The sequence below is a fragment of the Oryctolagus cuniculus genome, chromosome 3 (genome assembly GCF_051225735.1).
Source record: "Oryctolagus cuniculus isolate XC-2025 breed Fujian yellow rabbit chromosome 3, ASM5122573v1, whole genome shotgun sequence".
In the NCBI taxonomy this organism is placed as follows: Eukaryota; Metazoa; Chordata; class Mammalia; order Lagomorpha; family Leporidae; genus Oryctolagus; species Oryctolagus cuniculus.
Genome location: NC_142869.1, coordinates 135,552,972 through 135,572,369, shown reverse-complemented (window position 1 = coordinate 135,572,369; position 19,398 = coordinate 135,552,972). Strand labels below are relative to the sequence as shown.

Genomic DNA, 19,398 nt, shown 5'->3' with positions numbered 1-19,398 from the left:
TGATCTTTCTGATGTGTTGTTGGATTTGATTAGCTACAATTTTCTTGAGGATTTTTGAGTCTATGTTCATCAGGGAAACTGGTCTGTAATTCTCTTTCTCGGTACATCTTTTTCAGGTTTAGGAACTAAGGTGATGCTGGCTTCATAAAAAGAATTTGAGGGCCAGGGCCGTGGATCAATAGGCTAATCCTCCGCCTTGCAGTGCCAGCACACCGGGTTCTAGTCCCGGTCGGGGCGCCGGATTCTGTCCTGGTTGCCCCTCTTCCAGGCCAGCTCTCTGCTGTGGCCCGGGAGTGCAGTGGAGGATGGCCCAAGTGCTTGGGCCCTGCACCCCATGGGAGACCAGGAGAAGCACCTGGCTCCTGGCTTTGGATCAGTGCGATGCACCAGCCGCAGCACGCCAGCCGTGGCAGCCATTGGAGGGTGAACCAATGGTAAAAGGAAGACCTTTCTCTCTGTCTCTCTCTCTCACACTGTCCACTCTGCCTGTTAAAAAAAAAGAATTTGAAAGGATTCCCTTCCTTTCAATTGTTCTGAATAGTTTGAGAATAATTGGAGTTAGTTCTTCTTTAAATGTCTGGTAGAATTCAGCAGTGAAGCCATCAAGTCCTGGGTTTTTGTTTGTTGGGAGGGTCTTTATTACTGATTCAATTTCTGTCGGTTATGGGTCTGTTTAGGCTTTCTATGTCTTCATGGCTCAATTTAGGTGGGTTACGTGTGTCCAGGAATCTATCCATTTTTTCTAGGTTTCCCAGTGTGTTGGCATACAGCTCTTTTTAGCAATTTCTGATGATTCTTTTTATGTCTGTGGTATCTGTTTACATTTCCTTTTTCATCACTAATTTTACTGATTTGGGTCTTCTCTCTCCTTGTATTGATTTGCTGGGCCATTGGTGTGTCAATTTTGTTTATTTTTTCAAAAAACCAGCTCTTAGTTTTGCTGATCTTTGGTATTATTTTTTTGGTTTCAATTTTGTTTATTCTCTAATTTTATGTATTTGTTTTCTCCTACTAGTTTTGAGTTTGGCTTGCTGTTGTTTTTCTAAATCCTTGAGATGCATTGATAGCTCATTTATTTGGTGCCTTTCCAATTTCTTGATGTAGACTCCAATTGCTATAAACTTCCCTCTTAACACTGCTTTTCCTGTATCCCTTAAGTTTTGATATGGTATATTGTCGTCTTCTCCCTAACTCTTCCCTGAGACTGCACTCACTCCACTTTTTTGAAACTATCTTCTCCTAGACTACAGTGGCAAGCTCCCTCCCTGCTCTGCCATTGTAATCCCCTCCTCGGGAGAGTTCTTTCAACAGCAGCTGAACTTGCTGAGAACAAGGCCGCAGGCTGCCCTCTCTATTTGGTAGCACTGTTCTGGTGATTTCCATGAACCACAAAGTTAAAGTTATGGCTCATGGCTCTAGCCTTATTTTATTACCAGCTCTCACTCTGGTGACCTGAGAAAAGATAAAAAGTACAGGTCAATAGAGCAGCAGCAGGGGCAAGCATCGCAGCACTACAGGTTAAGACACGTCTTACAATGCCCGCATCCCATACTGGAGTGGAGGCTGGAGTTCTGGCTAATCTGCTTCTGATCTACTTTCCTGTTAATGTACCTGGGGAGACAGAAGATTACGGCTCAAGTGCCCAGTCCCCTGCCACACACATGGGACACCTGCCTGGTCCAGCTCTGGCTATTGTAGGCATTTGGGAATGAAACAGCAGACAGAAGACCTTTCTCTCTCTCTCTCTCTCTCTCTCTCTATCACCTCTGTCTCTCTGTGTAAGCTATTCTGCCTTTCTAGTAGATGGATTTTAAAAAAACTGTAGCAGGGAAAATAAATTTGATCCAAAAGATTTTTGCAAAGGGCTATTTGTAAGGTTACTGCATCAGCCCTTTGGTGTATCAATTCTAAGGTTGCATTTGCTTTACTGGAGTAACTTGGGCAACTTTCTCCTTCCGATTTGAAAGCAGAACGTTCTCCCCAGCAAACTGCAGTGGGAAGAGAGGAGGAGCACATCAGTGAAGAAGGACTCCCACCGACCACCAGCATGGAGGCTGCTGCCAGAGGGATCGCCCCCTTTCTCACCCCTCTCACCACTGTTCTGTCTCCCACCCAACCCTCTCCCAGCAGCGTTGATGTCTTTCTTTAAATACCTTCCAACTGCTCTTTTTTTGTTTTTCTTTAAAATTTTATTTATTTATTTGAGAGGTGGAGTTACAGACAGACAGGTAGAGACAGAGAGGAAGGTCCTCCATCTGCTGGTTCTCTCCCCAAATGGCTGCAGCCAGCAGAGCTGAGCTAATCTGAAGCCCAGAGCTAGGAGCTTCTTCCAGGTCTCCCATGCAGGTGCAGGGGCCCAAGCACTTTGGCCATCTTCCACTGCTTTCCCAGGCCACAGCAGAGAGCTGGATCAAAAGAGGAGCAGCCAGGACTTGAACCGGCACCCATGTGGGATGCCAGCGCCACAGGCAGAGGCTTAGCCTACTACATGGCAGCAAAAATGGCCCCTCAGCTGCTGTTTCTGGGCCTTCAGAAGTGGCTACCAAGCTGGGAGCAGCCCAGGATAGCAGAGGAAGTGGGAGGGACGTAGGGGCATAAGAAAAATAGTCCTGTCCCATACTATCCAGGACAGGAGGTGAGGAGCAGAGAAGACTTACTCAAGAAGGCATCTCAATCATGGAAGCCATTATAACTAAGAGAAAAGAACCAGGAAATGTATTATAATCCAGCCTCCCTCCAGAACACTGTACAGGACATCAGATACGCTTCCGGCTAATGCCAGGACCCAGGACATCGCTCAGCTCCATCGAGAAGGGCAAACTGAATGGTGGTACCCGGGAAGGAAGGACAGCCCCACCTCACCCCAGCGTGAGGCAGCTTCCAGGGGTGCTGCTCCGGGGGCGGGGCGGGGCAGCCACGCTGTGCAATTTGCCACAAGCACAACAGAGAGTCTGTGCACGTGCGTTTATGTTTCACAAGAGGCTGCTTAGATGAAATCTGAAGCTTGCTCTCCAGACAGCAGAGTGGAGAGGGAGGAAGTCAGTATAAGAAAAGATTGTTCTGGTTTTCTAACTTGCTGTGGACTCAGATTTGGTTGCTAGAAAACAGTACAGAGGTAAGTATTTGTTGAGACTGAGAGCCCTGTCTGGATACCTGTCAATCCTAGGATCTCTTCTCCCCCAGGTAATTGCTTCCCATCCAGGAGCTTTTCCTCACTAGTTTCATGAGGGCAAATATTCTTTCTGTGGATGCAGTACCTCTGGATTCAATCGGTATTAAGTAACGTGAGGCAAAACTCCTTAGCTTTAGGATGATCCTGTGGGACTGCTAGGCAGGAAATCAGATATGAGCTTATGAGTGTGACACAAAGGCCTAAAGAGCTGACATCTAGGTCCAGCATATGCATCTCAAAGTCATCCCATAACCTTCCAGGTGCAGCCCAGTATCTGCACTTCAAACGGCCGGCCCCTTCTACCCTATAACCATCCCTCCTCTGGGGGAAAACTCAGATAGGAATTTTTCGTATTTACATCCAAAAAGTCCTTTGTTCCAGGAGGAGAAGAAGCAGGAAGGCAAGACCCATCCCCTTAAAACCCCCAGCCTCAACCGGACTTCGCACTCAGCCCTCTGCCTCTCTGCTGAGCTGCCCACCTGGCCTGGCCAGGTGTACTCTGCCCACTCAATCATGTAAACTCGCTCTCCTCCAGTCTGAGCAACTGGGCATTCTCTCTCAGGTTCTGTCTGGAAAGGTGCCCATCCGTTCTTACAGATGTCCCTGCCCTAATAAACCTTGCTATTTGCTTTCCACTTACTCTCTGTCTCACGCCTGAATTCTTTCTTGAGCGAAGACAAGGACCCTGCAGTTCTCTGGTAACAGGACAAGATTTTGATAAGCCTTTTTACTGTTAAAGAGAATTAAATTTATATTCCTATTTGGACTTTGTAATAAAATATGGTTCTCATTTACAAATATACTTAATTATAAGATAAAATCTTTCAGCTCTTGTCAGTTTTATTGTCTACTCAGAAGATGATTAGCCTACTGCTAAGATGTATGCATCATTGTGAAAAAAAAATACTGCAAGTCTACGGAAGAAAAAACAGCTTTCAAGTCATTAATGAAACCCTATCGGTAAACCATTGCAATGACCAGCCAGATTCTTCTGTTCCCAGAGTATGCCAAATGGGCACATGCTTTTAAGGTGTAGCATGGCCATTATTTCTCAGACTCATTATGGTTACAATCAATACCAAACTTACCTAATGCACACCTGTATGCATTCAATCACCAAAGAGGAACTTGCAAGAAAGAAAGAAAAAAAGCACTGAAGGAAATGAAGAAAGGAAAGCCAATGGTACAGGAGAAAATTTGGCATAAAAGTAAAGAAGAGAAAAAGCCAAAAGGTTACAAATGTGGCCAGGGCAGAAAGCCAATGGACAGCAAGAGCTCCCTGGGTGGCCTTTTCACTCTGGCTGACTGTGGGCATTCCACTGAGTCTGATATAGGCAGGCAGATAGGATTAATTGATTAGATTTGTGAGCTGGAAGACCACGCCCTCCACCACCAGCCTCCTGTGTGATCCCAGGCCCCTGCCTGACCTCACCTGGACGCCTACCTGCCAATCAGACTATGTAACCACTCCCCTTTGGGAGTAAATAAAAGGCCTGGAGCACAGTGGGCCCCTCCCTTGTTGCCCTGCATCTCTGCACCTCTGGGCCTGCGGCCTTTTGGCTACTGCTCTGCCTCTGCTTTCCTGCCCGCACGCTTGCTCCACGTGGCTCCCGGCCTGCTCTCTGCCTCGGATGGACCCAACTTAGCTTCCAGACTTCCTTCTCCCCTAGATAAAGCCCTCACCTTCCTTTGCATTCCTCTCACTGAATCAAATGTTCAGTACTGACCATGCCACCTGACCCACTTGAGCTGATATTCAGAATTCTTCTCTGCATAGACAGCAAGAACTCAGAGGATTATTAATATCTACAATTATGAATAAGACTGGACGATATCAAGTCCTGCATAGCAGCTCAAGTACCCAAGGCCGGTGGAAGGCAGACTTTCCATAAAGCAAGTGCACAACCCACGGGCGCACAGCTGGTACGCGCGACACACGCACTTGCACAGGGAAGGATGAGAGAATGAGGGATGGCAGCAGAACCCGGCCCGCCACAGGCCACAGTTTCTGGCCACTGCCATCGTTCCCAGAGGATACAGGACACTTGTGGTCCTGGGAAAGACTTCTGGGTGGGGAGAGGAGGACTCTAACTAGCTGCAAAAAAACAAACAAACAAACAAACAAAAAAAAAAACCAAAAAAAAAAACCCCACAACTTTTCCATTCTAATGTTAGAGGTTGAGCTCTTGAATAGCCTGGGGACAGGCTGAATACAAGCTTGCTTTAGAATTTCAGGAAAGTGCAGCAAGTCTTTGTGAGGCAAAGGAAAGATTTAGGGAGGGCACTTGGCATTTGGTTTCTGCCCCCAGGAAACCATTCACAGGGACCAAGCCAGATATTTCCTATTTCCGTGGTTCTGTTAGCACCTGACAACTCAAAGTCCCCCGCAGTCACTTCACAAGTGGCTAACCAGAAAGACCAGTCAGAGAGAAGGGAACCTTTTCCTTTGTTGCTCTACAAGCCCAAGGTTTTAAATCAAATGTCTGGTGGGAAATGGAAGAAAGAAAAAAAATAATGGAGCCATCCAGGGGTCACCCAAGGGAGGGCTACAAAGTAGGGAAGCGCCCTCAGTTGGGTCCCATCCATTGCTGCCACCTTAAAAGGGACCAGGCTTTCTGGAGGAGGTCCCTCTGCCTGCCTTCTCTTCCTGTGTTCTCTCTCCGGGAGAAACCACATTTAAAAAAAAAATCTCCCACTCTTCCTTTCTACCTTTCGTAGGTACCACACAATATATCATCCATAGAATCTGACCTAGCTTACTGCTGATAATGGTAAGCCACACTACTTAACACCATTCCTACTAATTACCAATTTCTATCCATTCCAATCCGGCGTATACATCATCCACGTCCCTCTCGGAATGGACAGAGTTGACAAGTGCACTGCTTTACCTTTCAGCTGTTCTTTATTTGATGAACATATAGACAACTGTCAGACAGAGGGGTACATTAAAACTCCACAAAACGTCATTTTCCATTTACCAAGGCAGTTTTCTCTTCAAAGAGCCCCTTATCCAAAATTAAGGCTCTTTTGGCATTGGTCACAATCACCTAACTTAATTTTGCTTGTCTTCAAATTTTCACTATTCAAGGAGGAAATGTGTGCTACGTATCTGACTTACAAAGCAACATTCTTTGTTTCCAGGCTACTGATGTAGGACTTTCTGATGACATTTGGAAACACCCTAAGAACGAGTCATAGGAAATCAGCTCCAGTACAGCACAATGGAAGTGAATTCAGCTGAGGAATGAATCATTTCCTCCCAATTACAAAACGACATCTCAATGGATCAACTCACTAATTCTCCAGAAGGGAAAACATGCTTCCCAGAAGGATTTTACCACCTCAAAATCTTTGATAGAATCTTCTTTTCTGAAACCTATGAAGTAAGGACTAAAAGTTGGAACAATCATGCTTTCATATTCCTTAAGAAAGCCTTTATTGGTTGAGATACAATGCTCTTGAACTGTGTTCCAGATCGCCACTGAAGATATTCTTCATCAAGTTCAGTGCCATAACAGACGGCCTTTCAAGGCACCACAGCCTGGCCGGGTCCATTGGAGAGCTGGTGATTCTCAGGGGCACAAATGGCAATGGGTGGGCAGTGGGGGTGGGGAAGGAACTTACAAAGCAGAAAGCACCAAGTGATGTGTAAACGTTCAGAACCAACTTTTTATTACTTGGACTTCTTAGTGAAAAGTCATTTATGGATGGATGTACTCAGATGTGTGACATGTGAATATCTTCAAAGGAAATTCTTCTCTTGTACATTTACTCTGTAGATCCTGACTTCCTCTCTGCTGCTTTTTGGCCTTTATGAGTCATGATTTTGTAAAACAAAACTCTTCTACTGCACTATGAGAGGACATGAAGGGCTGGTTTTCTTCTCTACATATCTGATCCAACCTCTTTGACAAGTAATATGATTAATGTTTTTGCATCTGTATTCCTACTCCCTGTCTTGAATCATATTCTCTGGATTGAACGCTATTAAATAAGACAATAATATTACATAATCACATCGTTTTATGGTATAATTCCCTTCTTTCACGGTTACAAAGTTGAACGTTTTAAGAAGACAAACTCCTACCTTCGCAGAAGGTCTTATCCAAAGTTGTTCTTCCTTTTAATTCTTTAAGCCAAAAAAGCTCTTCTTAGCATTGCTCTGTGGGTTGAAGAGAGGGGAGGAAATGTTAACGAGACACTGGTAGTCATCAATCACCGCACACTGTCAATACAGAAGCTCCAACCAACTCCCTGATGGGCAACACAATTACAGAGAGCTCTGCAAGGAAAGACAAATTATGAATAGATTTGCCAAAACACATCTCTGCTGACTTCAATCAAAAGTGACAGCATGGGGCGGGTATCTGGCGTAGTGTTTGAGTTGTCGGGTGGGAAACCACATCCCGTATCAGAATGCCTGGGTTCACGCCCTGGCTCTGCTCCTGACTGTAGTCTTCTGCTAACGCAGATCTGAGGAGGCAGCGGCAGGTGAAGGCTCAAGGATTTGGGCCCCGTCACCCACTCGTAAGAACCAGACTAAGTTCCCTGCTTCCAGCTTCAGCCTGGCCAGGCCAGGCTGTTCTAGGTATTTAGGGGAGTGAATTAGAGTTCTCTCCCTCTCTCTCTCTCTCGCTCTCTGTGTAGCCTTACTTTCAAAGAAATAAGTACATAAGTATTTGTTAAAAAGTGACAGCAGCGAGGTGACTAGAACTCTGGTGATCATACTATTAATGGATTCCATCCTCAGGAAACAGAAATGATTCTATTTTCAGTTTGGGATTTTTATAACTGCATATATTACACACACACACACGGGTAAACTACTTCCTTGCTGTGAGCTCATTATTATTGTTATTATTTTTTTTTATTTAGTAGCATAGAAATTCCTTCACCTATATTTGAAAGGTTCCAAATTTTCAACGAAGGCCACGAAGAGAGGATTGGAACAGATGAGACTCAAGACTGTTCCTCCGGGGCTACGACATGCTCAGCTATCAGTGCCCACAGAGCTCCGCAGTCCCTAGCTCTCCCCTTCTTATCCTTTGCAAGTATCCAAGCTGAGAACCAGCCAGCAAAGGACAGCATGGGTGGGCAGTAGGACAATCACAGCTGGGCACAGGCTGCTTCAGTTTTTAGAGGGCTAACTCAGTGGTACCCTGGGTTTTCCAAGAGTGGGTTTGTGCCTTTTTGGACTTTGGATTTTTGGAAACAGAAGTCATACTATCAACCTCTGAAAAACCTTTCAGAGAGGGAAACAAATGTCAATTCAGAAACTCTGGGCTGCACTCAAATGTTAGGATGACGATGAATCACAAAATTATTCTGCTTGTGAAAATATAAAGACATGTCACAATCTCAGCTGTTTCAGTGTATACATGTGTTATAAAACATTTTCTTTTTTTTTTTTTTATTGACAGGCAGAGTGGACAGTGAGAGAGAGAGAGAGAAAGGTCTTCCTTTTCCATTGGTTCACCCCACAATGGCCGCTGCGGCCAGCGCACCGCACTGATCCGAACCCAAGGAGCCAGGTGCTTCTCCTGGTCTCCCATGGGGTGCAGGGCCCAAGCACTTGGGCCATCCTCCACTGCACTCCCGGGCTGTAGCAGAGAGCTGGCCTGGAAGAGGGGCAACTGGGACAGAATCCGGCGCTCCGACTGGGACTAGAACACGGGGTGCCGGCGCCGCTAGGCGGAGGATTAGCCTAGTGAGCCACGGCGCCATCCTAAAACATTTTCTTATTAAACTGCAAGAAAAAGCTTTTAATGGCATGTAAAACTATTCTTATAGATTTCCATTGCATCAAGTGCGATGACATTTTATCAAGACAAAAGATTAGTATTGTGCAAGTGACTCTTCCTTGGAATAGAAATCACTATTACAGAAAAGAAGGATTTTTTTTTTTTTGACAGGCAGAGTGGACAGTGAGAGAGAGAGACAGAGAGAAAGGTCTTCCTTTTGCCGTTGGTTCACCCTCCAATGGCCGCCATGGCCTGTGTGCTGAGGCCGGCGCACTGCGCTGATCCGAAGCCAGGAGCCAGGTGCTTCTCCTGGTCTCCTATGGGGTGCAGGGCTCAAGCACTTGGGCCATCCTCCACTGCACTCCCTGGCCACAGCAGAGAGCTGGCCTGGAAGAGGGGCAACTGGGACAGAATCCGGCGCTCTGACCAGGACTAGAACCCGGGGTGCCGGCGCCGCAAGGTGGAGGATTGGCCTAGTGAGCCACGGCGCCGGCCCGGATTTTTTCCTTTTCATTTAGTCCCCATTTTAAAGAAAACACCTCAGAAGTGTGTGGGAATCTATGGGAATCTGAAGTTATGTCTACAGTAACCACTCAAGTCAACAGACTTATATGGAGTATTTAATATGCATCTGTCAATATATTGAATAAATACAAATAAGGAAAAAAGAATACAATATCAGTAAGACATCTTTCTTATCACCAGGGCTGCAGTATATATGCTGATGGGGAAGACGGTCAGAACTGCCTCCAACCTTGAAGAAATGCAGTGCTTAGACAGCATATTGCAAAGCCACAGAAGAAGAAAGAACAATTTTGCAAGGGAGCACCAAGGATGGCCTCCCATAGGAGACAGCAACTGAGCTGAATCCCGAAGCGAGGAGGAAGGGAAATCGGGGCAGACAGAGTGTAGCAGCAAAGGAAATGCACTGGCCAGGTGAGCAGTGTGTGCCCAGTGAAGCTGCAGGCAAGGGCCTGGAGAACATGGCAAACAGGGCGTCTCCCCATGTCCCCTGGGGCCAGAGCACAAGGGGTCTTCACTGCCCCTTGTGCTGCCCTTTGAACTGGAGAACAATGCAAACCCACTGAAGGCTGACACCAAGAAAAAAAGACAGTTTATCAGTAGTGTGGGTGACCAGTGGCGATTAGAACTGGGAAGGGCAGACTGCTTAGGAAGCGTTTCCATAACCAACGTCTAAGACCCTTAGCTTCCAAGGGTAACCCCTGCCTCCCCCAACAACCACACACTGACTTACGGGAATCTGATTTTGCCTAAAAGAGGACTTGGCTTTCAGGCAATTGAAACCCACCTCCCTTAGGAGAAAGCCGCCTGTCATGTCTTCAGCCTACTGTAACGGAGCTCTGCTTTGAGATTGAGACCAAAGCCTCGTCTTGCTAGATCAATGTCCCCACTACAAGTATCTCTTTGGGGTAACCTCGCAGGCAAAGCATAATGTAAGCACTCTTGGGCCCTGGATGTTCTCCAGATAATGCCTGGCAGGGCAGACACAACACAGAAGGGTAGCCTGTTCCTTCCTTCTTAAAGCCTCTTCTAAAACAAGTTTCCGTCTGTGGCAAAATCAAGAGAAACCTAAACAGTGCTAGACCAAACTCTTTAGGGGAATTATCACCCCAACAGTCTGGCATCCCCCACTGCGTTTAAATACCTACACTAGACTGCTGTGCAGCAACTAAACTCTATTTCATAGACCACAAGAGTTTACAGCTAACTGCTGGGGAGTTATCCAATTAAAGTTGTCAATAAAATGAATGTAATTTTAAGGACATGTTAGAGGAAAGAAGAGAACCAACATTTAGTGAGCTCCTACTAGGTTCCAAACCTGTAAATATATTATAGCAGGAGCTGCATGAATTCTGGGAGATCAGTGTCATCATCTCTGGCACAGAAACCGAAAGGGAAGCACCGGCAGGTGGAGTCAATGATCCTGATCACACACCTGGCAGGCAGTGTTGCTGCAAGACAAAAACACTCGTGTAGGCGTTCAATGGCCACGCATTTGCTATTTCACCCCGTGGCTCTGGAGAGATGACGAGGAAACTTGGGGTGGTGGAGCTGCTGAGATTTAAGAGGAGGGTGGCAGAGGAGGAAAGTGCCAGAAAGAGTGGCCAGGTGGAAAGGAGCCATGGAGAAAGCCTAGAAAAAGAGGGTCAAGAAGGGAGGCAGTCTCAGAGTGGAAACACAGGAAGTAAAAAGCACCCCCCGAGTGCTACAGCTGCTGGCTCAAGTACTTGGGTTCCTGTTAACCCATGTGGGAGGCCTGGGCTGCATTCCCGGCTCCTGATGTTAGCCCTGCCCAGCCCTGACAGTAAACTAGCCTGAGGGAGTGAACCAGTAGATGGAAGCTCTTTTAATCTCTCTTTCAAATAAAATGAAAATAAAGAAATGAAAACAAGCAAGCCCTTTGAAACACTGAAGGAAGGAGGCAAGTGGGGAAACCTGTGCAGCTGTCAGTGGGGAGACCCCGCAGCCCTGAGCAGGTGCTCTCTTTGTCACCACCACAAAAGCCCCTGGCAACACCTCCTGCACTGTCACTTCCAAGCTTCTCCACCAGGTGTCATTTTTATTAATAATATCCCACAAAAGGGGCAGGCACAAAACGTTACTGGGTAGGGTTCAGAAGAAGTTGCTTTTGAGCACAGATTTTATTTATTTTATTTTTATTTTATTTGAAAGGCAGAGAAACAGAGACAGAGCTCTTGGTTCACTCACTAAATGCCCACAGCAAGCTGAGGCTGGGTCAGGCAGAGGTGAGAAGCCGGGCACTCAATCCGGGTCTCCCATGTGGGTGACAGGGACCCAAGTACTTGAGTCATCGCCTGCTGCCCCCAGTGCACGCGTCAGCAGGAAGCTGGAACTGGAAGCAGAGCACTCTGACCCAGGCACTCTGACACGAGATGTGGGCATCCAAAGTGGCAATTTAACTGCTGAGGCAAACACCTGCCCCTGAACATAGACTTCAAAAAGAAGTCAAATAAATGTGGGTTTTGGGGTAAGCTTTAACAATTTTAAGCATAATATAATTCTGGGGAATGCATTCTGACAAGAGCATTTCAAGAAACTTCAAAACAGTTCATGGAAATGGAATTACAAAGTATGAGCTTCATATGCATATGATCAAAAAAAAAACCTATGCATGAATTTTAGAATTGTTTTTGCACGCAAATAAAATACGCTTTCAATTCCATTTTCCGCAACCTTTTGCAAGTGCCCTCACATATTCCTGATTTCATAGGTACGGTTCCAAGGCAGTGGGAATATTGCTTCATCTTGGCTTTCACCTCCTTGTGGTGATTTATAACCTCAGGACTTTGCAAGGACCACCAGAAGATTACACATTAATTGCATCACCATGTCAGCAATTATGCACTTCTGGGGAAGGAATTTGTGTGACATTCATTACTCTTGCTTTGACAACTATGTCAATGGCTTCTGTCACACAGAAACAAATTTAGGTCGATAAAGTAGGGTAATACATCATTTCCAAGGACTAGTTGTCCAATAGCTAAGTAGCAATTTAATTTTTTAACCCAAATACAATCAACTTATCCTATTACATAAAACCAGTCCTAAGTCCAAAGGTCAAGATGAGATCTCATGTATTTTTAAAGAAGCCTTCAGAAAAGATGAATGACATCCAGGTGAAAAATGTATGGAACCAAAAGGCCACAGTACACTAAACAGGCCAATCATAATAAAAGTCATTGAGTGGTACACAACTTTAGCAAAAAGATTCATTAAGCCAGAAAAGTGAATATGTGCCTTAGCAACTCATGGCACAATAAAATAATGAACTTCCTAACTACCCCAGATTCAACTGTTAGTGTTTGGCATACAATTGGCAGGGTTTGGTTGGGGTAGAGGAAGCTTTTGTTCTGTTTTTAAAATGAGAACCCGTAACATTCAATACAACCGAAAATCCATTATAGCAAACACTCTTTGTAAAACGCATCAGCAAGAAAAACACCGAAAAATCTCATTTGTTTATACTTTCTGGTAGAACTGTGAAGACGTTACTCTTTGGTTTCTTAGAGGTTGATTTCCAAAAACCAGCCTTTTTCACAAAACAACAAAGTGTAGATTACACTGAAATAGTAAGCATTTGACTCCTTCCAGCCAATTCTGGCTTTCAACTATGATGATTATTTACCATTGACACTCTTCAAAATGAATATATCTGAGAAATACTTTTAAGACACCAACTTTGAAAATTTTACTGTAACAATATATTTATATACCTGTGCTATTATGTACTGTGCAGCATGCAAAACTGATATGATGGTAATTTATAAACTTATTTTTAAACTTTGGTCTTAACAAAGCTTGAGTGGCAGCAAAATCACCAACTAACACACAAACTCTGGTTTTTCTTAATTTCCTGCCTTTCCTGTGATCCTAGGACTGAATTTGGGGTCCATTCACTCTTTTTTTTTTTTTTTTTTTTTTTTTTTTTGGACAGGCAGAGTGGACAGTGAGAGAGAGAGACAGAGAGAAAGGTCTTCCTTTGCCATTGGTTCACCCTCCAATGGCCGCCATGGCCGGCGCGCTGCGCACCGCGCTGATCCGATGGCAGGAGCCAGGTACTTATCCTGGTCTCCCATGGGGTGCAGGGCCCAAGGACTTGGGCCATCCTCCACTGCACTCCCTGGCCACAGCAGAGAGCTGGCCTGGAAGAGGGGCAACCGGGACAGAATCCGGCGCCCCGACCGGGACTAGAACCCGGTGTGCCGGCGCCGCAAGGTGGAGGATTAGCCTAGTGAGCCGCGGCGCCGGCCTTCCATTCACTCTTATTACCTGGAGAAAAAAAGATTAATCACCAACCCCCTAAAATTAGCATTTATCTTTGATCTCTCTGGGCTGTGCCTATTATCCAAGGCTTAATTCATCTTGGCATGGTAAAAAAAAAAAAAAACCACAGCCTCTGAAATCCAGTGCTCCCCTTTGCCTGTGAAACAAAATGCATTCCAAAAAGCAGAATGTGCAGTCTGAAATACAGCAGGTTCACCAGTCAGTAGCTCAAGCAGATGATACCCGAAGGGGACCACCTTGACTACAGCCTGGCTACCTGGGATCCTGAAGACACAGGGCTCTGGCTCAGGCCCCGAGTTCAGCACCAAGGTCAGCCTATTCTTGCAGGTTGAGAAAACTTGCTGGGACTTGGGATCAACCCCACGATATGCACCTTGTAAAAGTCAGGGCAGAACAAGAAGGGACCTATCCCGACACATTTCAGTGAGCTGGTGTGTGTCATGCTTTGGCTTTCAGAAAAAGGAACTCACTGATCACTCGATAAATCAACTTAGATAGACTGAAGGCTCATCGACCACAGATTAGCTCAAGAGACTACCATTTGCTAGCATGTGGACTGACATCCAGCAGTGAGCAAACTGCACTGAACTGAAGGCATGTTGGGCAGACATGTCAATGCACTGGCAACTGTGCTGTCATACACATGACTGTAACATTTCATGCTACTTAAAGCATGGGGCTTCCCAGGACTGTAGGAGGATGTTCAGCATGCAGGAATGGTGGCCTGTCAACCCAAGACTCATGTCCCCATCTGTCATGCACACTGGCGAAGTGACTCCTCTCCATGGTCTACATCTCCACCTTGGATCTGGGTGAGACCATGAGATGGATGGGAGTTAGCAAATGTCCTATCTTTGCTCTGATCTTTAGGAAGCAAGTGTGGCTCTTCCACATCATTCTTTGCACTTGTGGCTGGATGTCAATGCCAGTGTTAACCTGAGAAGTCCCACCGCACGGCATCCCTCAGTGTGCGTCCCTGCCAAGCAAAGAATACAGATGCTTCCCTCCACACTGCTGCCTGCCATCCTCACTCACAGCGAACTCTGTGTGACATCTCCACAACTGGGGGTTTGTTCCCAGCTAGCTCTGCCCTACTGAACAGAGTCAGCACATTGTGGGCCTCAGAGAAACCTGACATGAAATCTCATCTCCATGGGTCTAAGTTGTGCCTACAGTCTATGAGAAACAGATTTGATCTTGAACTATTGGTGCATTCCAAACACTAGAGCAAAACATGACTAAAAGATATGAAACAAATCCTCACAGACACAGTGAAAGTAAGTGTTGACTTTGCCCATGGGAGAAAAGAAAGTAGGCTGAGCTGTCAGCCAGTGAACACATAAAGGTCTTAAAGTCTGTATCCCAGACAGTGGGAAAGCTACTTTTCAAGTTCACTAAAGATAAAGCAAGCACTTACAGAAGGATTTACCTGACGGCATAGAGAGTAACACTGTACCTAAGAAGCTGGAGATGACTGAACATGGAGCTTTGCCAGACTCTGCTTCAGCAGAGAAGGAACCTGGAAATCCACTCTTCTACTGGCCCAGGGAGTCTGCAGCACCCACAGCAACAGGAGAACATCTCTAGGACAACAATGGGTAAGCTGCTGCCTGCTATGCTGGCATCCTGTAAGAGCACAGGCTGGAGTCCCAGCTGATCAACTTCTGATCCAGCTCCCTGCTACTGCACCTGAGAAAGCAGTGGAAGATGACCCAAGTGTCTGGGCCCCTGACATGCACCTGGGAGACCCAGATGGAATTCAAGGCTCCTGGCTTTGGCTTGGCCCAGCCCCAACCATTTTGGCCATCTAGGGAGTGAACCAGCAGATGGAAGATCTCTTTCGCTCTGTCTCTGCCTCTTCTCTCCCTTCTGTCTGTCTCTCCTCTCTATAACTCTGCCATTCAAATAAATAAACCTTTAAAAAATAGTTTCTAAACTTTTTCATACACAAAGAGGAAAACATATTTGTCAGCAAACATGGTAAATAGAGCTGTGGCAATTTAGATATAGTCATGATCCCAAAGCAGCTCACAGGATTGGGAGAAGGACCGTGAGTGTGAGAGTGAGAGTGAGTGTGAGTGTGAGTGTGAGTGTGAGTGTGTGTGTGTGTGTGTGGAGTCAGCGAAGAGGGAGAAATGAGGATGACCTCTGGGTGTGAGAGGAGGGGATGAGGTCTCATTCCTGGGTGAGTGGCCCCAGCGACCCCAGTCTCCCCAGGCATCCTTGTATGACAGATGACATCATCACCAACCCAGACACAGAATACAACAAAGTCAAGGCACCCAATCCTATTCGACAAGCAAAAGCAGCTCATGGTCATGCATTTTACCCATCAGACTTCCACAGAAATTGTCTGAGAAGAAAAAACTATATGACAAAAAAAAAAAATGTTTTATGGAGCCATGTTGCCGGGAGAGTTACAGTTCAACGGGTACAGACTTCCAATCTAAGATAGAAAAGAGTTCTGGAAGTGGACATCATGATGGCCACACAACAGGATGAATGCATTTAATGCAACCGACCCATGCACTTAAAAGCAGTCACAAGGGTGAATTTTGTGCAATGTATAATTTACCATGCTTAAATGAAACATGGCTATAGGCTTCCTTTCAACTCTCTAGGTGAAAGAATCTAACAGGACAATTGTAGGGAAAAATATCAATTTCTACTCTCCCCCATCAGTACTTTCTGTGTAATTGAGAAGTCAGGAAAAAATTACTTTATTCAACAAATACGAACGAGTGATCACCACGGCCCTGGTGCTGTTCTAGGCACGGAGGAAACACTAGTAAAAACAGAAGAGAACAAAATCCTGCTCTCATGGGGCACTTCCTTATGCATCCCCTCACATATTCAACATTTATTCCATGTCCATCATTCTAGTACAACAGCGGAAAAGCAGTGGAAGTCCAGAAAGCCAGATCCTTCCTTGCTCTCAGGGAGCTTATTGTCGCCTGCAGGAGACAGATCCTCATCCAATAATCCCAGAAATGGGTGTAAAATATCAACTACGGAAAGGCAGAGGTGTGACGTACTCTTGAGAGTGTTGTCATGGAAACTGGCTAGGCCAAGGACGTCAGTCTTGCCTAAGGAAACAGTACCGGAGCTGCCATCTCCATGGCTGGGAGGCAGACAGTGCAACCGGAATACAGCAGAACTGGGAGACTGGGAACAGGCCCGTGACATTGGAGCAGCAACCAGAGGCCCTGCCACTCAGCGCCCTGCAGGGCTTCCGTCTTCACCTTAAGGACCACAGAAGCCAGGGGTGTATTTTAAGAAAGCTGAGAGGAGCCAGCACTGTGGCATGACATCTGCAGTGCCAGCATCCCATATGGGCACCTGTTCGAGTCCTGGCTGTTCCATTTCTGATCCAGCTCTCTGCTAATACACCTGGGAAAGCCCTAGAAGATGGCCCGGCCGGCGCCGCGGCTCACTAGGCTAATACTCCGCCTTGCGGCGCCGGCACACCGGGTTCTAGTCCCGGTCGGGGCGCCGGATTCTGTCCCGGTTGCCCCTCTTCCAGGCCAGCTCTCTGCTGTGGCCAGGGAGTGCAGTGGAGGATGGCCCAAGTCCTTGGGCCCTGCACCCCATGGGAGACCAGGATAAGTACCTGGCTCCTGCCATCGGATCAGCGCGGTGCGCCAGCCGCAGCGCGACGGCCGTGGCAGCCATTGGAGGGTGAACCAACGGCAAAGGAAGACCTTTCTCTCTGTCCCTCTCTCTCACTGTCCACTCTGCCTGTCAAAAAAAAAAAAAAAAAAAAACCTAAAAAGAAGATGGCCCAAGTCCTTGGGCCCCTGCACTCATGTGAAGGACCCAGAAGAAGCTCCTGGCTCCTGGCTTTGGATCAGCCCAGCTCAGGCCGTTGCAGTCATTTAGAGAGTGAACCAGTGGGTGGAAGACTTTGTCTCTCTTCCTCTGCCTCTCTGTAATCCTTTCAAAATAAATAAATAAATCTTAAAAAAGAAAAAAAAAGAAAGAAAGCTAGCTAGCTAGCTGAGGGTAGGAGAGGAATGATTTGACCAGAAATAACACTTCTTTTGCTGCTTTAACAGTTTAAAAACTACCAATTGAAAATGATGGCAAAACCTATAAAAACAGGGGAGACACTTTGAAGCTTTCAGATGAAAGGCAGTATTTATCATATCAAAGAATTATCGTGACCAGATAAGAAATTATAAACAGCACTCCAATGTTTAATTCTTCGGTATTGATCAAAACACGGTCTCTTGTGGTTCTAAAATATAATCTACTAATGAAGCTATATTAGATTAAATTTGAATTTGCAAGCCTGGTAAAATCACATTGCACACACGTGATTAGTTTTATTTTAAGTGGATATTTGGAAAGAAAAAAAAATCATGCAACTATTTGATCAAAAAGATGAAATACATTAAGCTTCACAAACATGATTACTTAGGCATATTTTGTTGACACATAAGATAACAGAAGGGAATTAATTATTGTAATACTTTGACTAATTTAAGAGCTTTAACAAAGAATCAAACATATCCAGTATTTCTTCCTTTAGAATATCATTATCGATGCTAATATATACTGTTGAATGGGGAAAACTTCATATTAGCATTACACTTCTGTGTGCTAAGAGAAAATATATGCATATTACGAAGAGCTATTGATGGATTTCAAAAACATTTTGCACCAAAATAAATTTATCTTTTAATTTCATTTTTCCATGAACTTCTTGAAGTTCTCTCGTGCATGATATTAAGAGAAACTCCACCTTTTGTGTAGAATCAAGTTGGCCTGGTACTCACTATTCTGATTTACAGAGGTGGCAGACATTTCTTTGCATCTCAAATTCCAGGTTAAAAACAGTAGGAAACACCAAGTTTCAAACTGTGTACGGAGCTAATCTGACCTCTGAACAACACAGCAAACTTCTAGACTATCTCGCAAAGATCAGAACTTCACTGACTTGACTTTTAATTGACATGTTTCATCTTTTCACCAAATTGTTATTTATACAGCTCAAATCTATTCATTTTTTCTGCTCCAATTACCTTAACAATGCAATGCATATAGTCAGAGGAAGGTTCTCCATGTGCTTTAGCCATGCTTTACTGTAAACCACCTATCAAGTCCGGCTTGGTTGCTACGTCCTAGAAGCTGTGGCCTACTTGTAAAGAAGCCCCTAGAAAATACTTTTGTGAGACTGACCTCAGGATGATCTCAATTTTACAGTGTAATCTGACTTGATTTAAACTCTAGTAATTTTTTAAAAATTTAACAGGCAGAGAGAGGGAGGGAGAGAGAGAGAGAGAGAGAGAGAGGGAGAGAGATTGTATCATCTGATTCACTCCCCAAATCTCTGAAACTGTCAAAGCTGAGCCAGACAGAGCTGGGAGCTGGGAGCTAGGAACGCAAGTCCAGATCTCCCTTGTGGATGGAAGCAACTCAATGACTTGAGCCATCACCACTGCATCAGGATGTGCATAGCAAGAATGCTAGAACTGGGAATCTGTATTCAAACCCAGGTACTCAGACCTGGGACAAAGGCTGAGAATCTGCTCCTTAACTACTAGGCCAAATGCCCACCCCTAGACCTAGTCATTTTGTTGTTCTATCAGATAACACTCAGATCTCACCAATGTTAACATACTTGGAAACAAAGACTTAGAAACAGTTCATGTG

General features: G+C 45.4%; 1 protein-coding gene across 21 annotated transcripts in view; it reads right to left on the bottom strand.

The window, feature by feature from the left end:
* NRCAM (neuronal cell adhesion molecule) overlaps nucleotides 1-19,398 on the bottom strand; it is a 325,016-nt gene that overhangs the window by 161,753 nt on the left and 143,865 nt on the right. For all 21 annotated transcript variants that reach the window (XM_070071141.2, XM_070071138.2, XM_008258359.5 and 18 more), the window contains one exon: nucleotides 7,263-7,337. The gene's annotated coding sequence lies outside the window, so the exon portion shown is untranslated. The remainder of the gene's footprint in view (nucleotides 1-7,262; nucleotides 7,338-19,398) is intronic.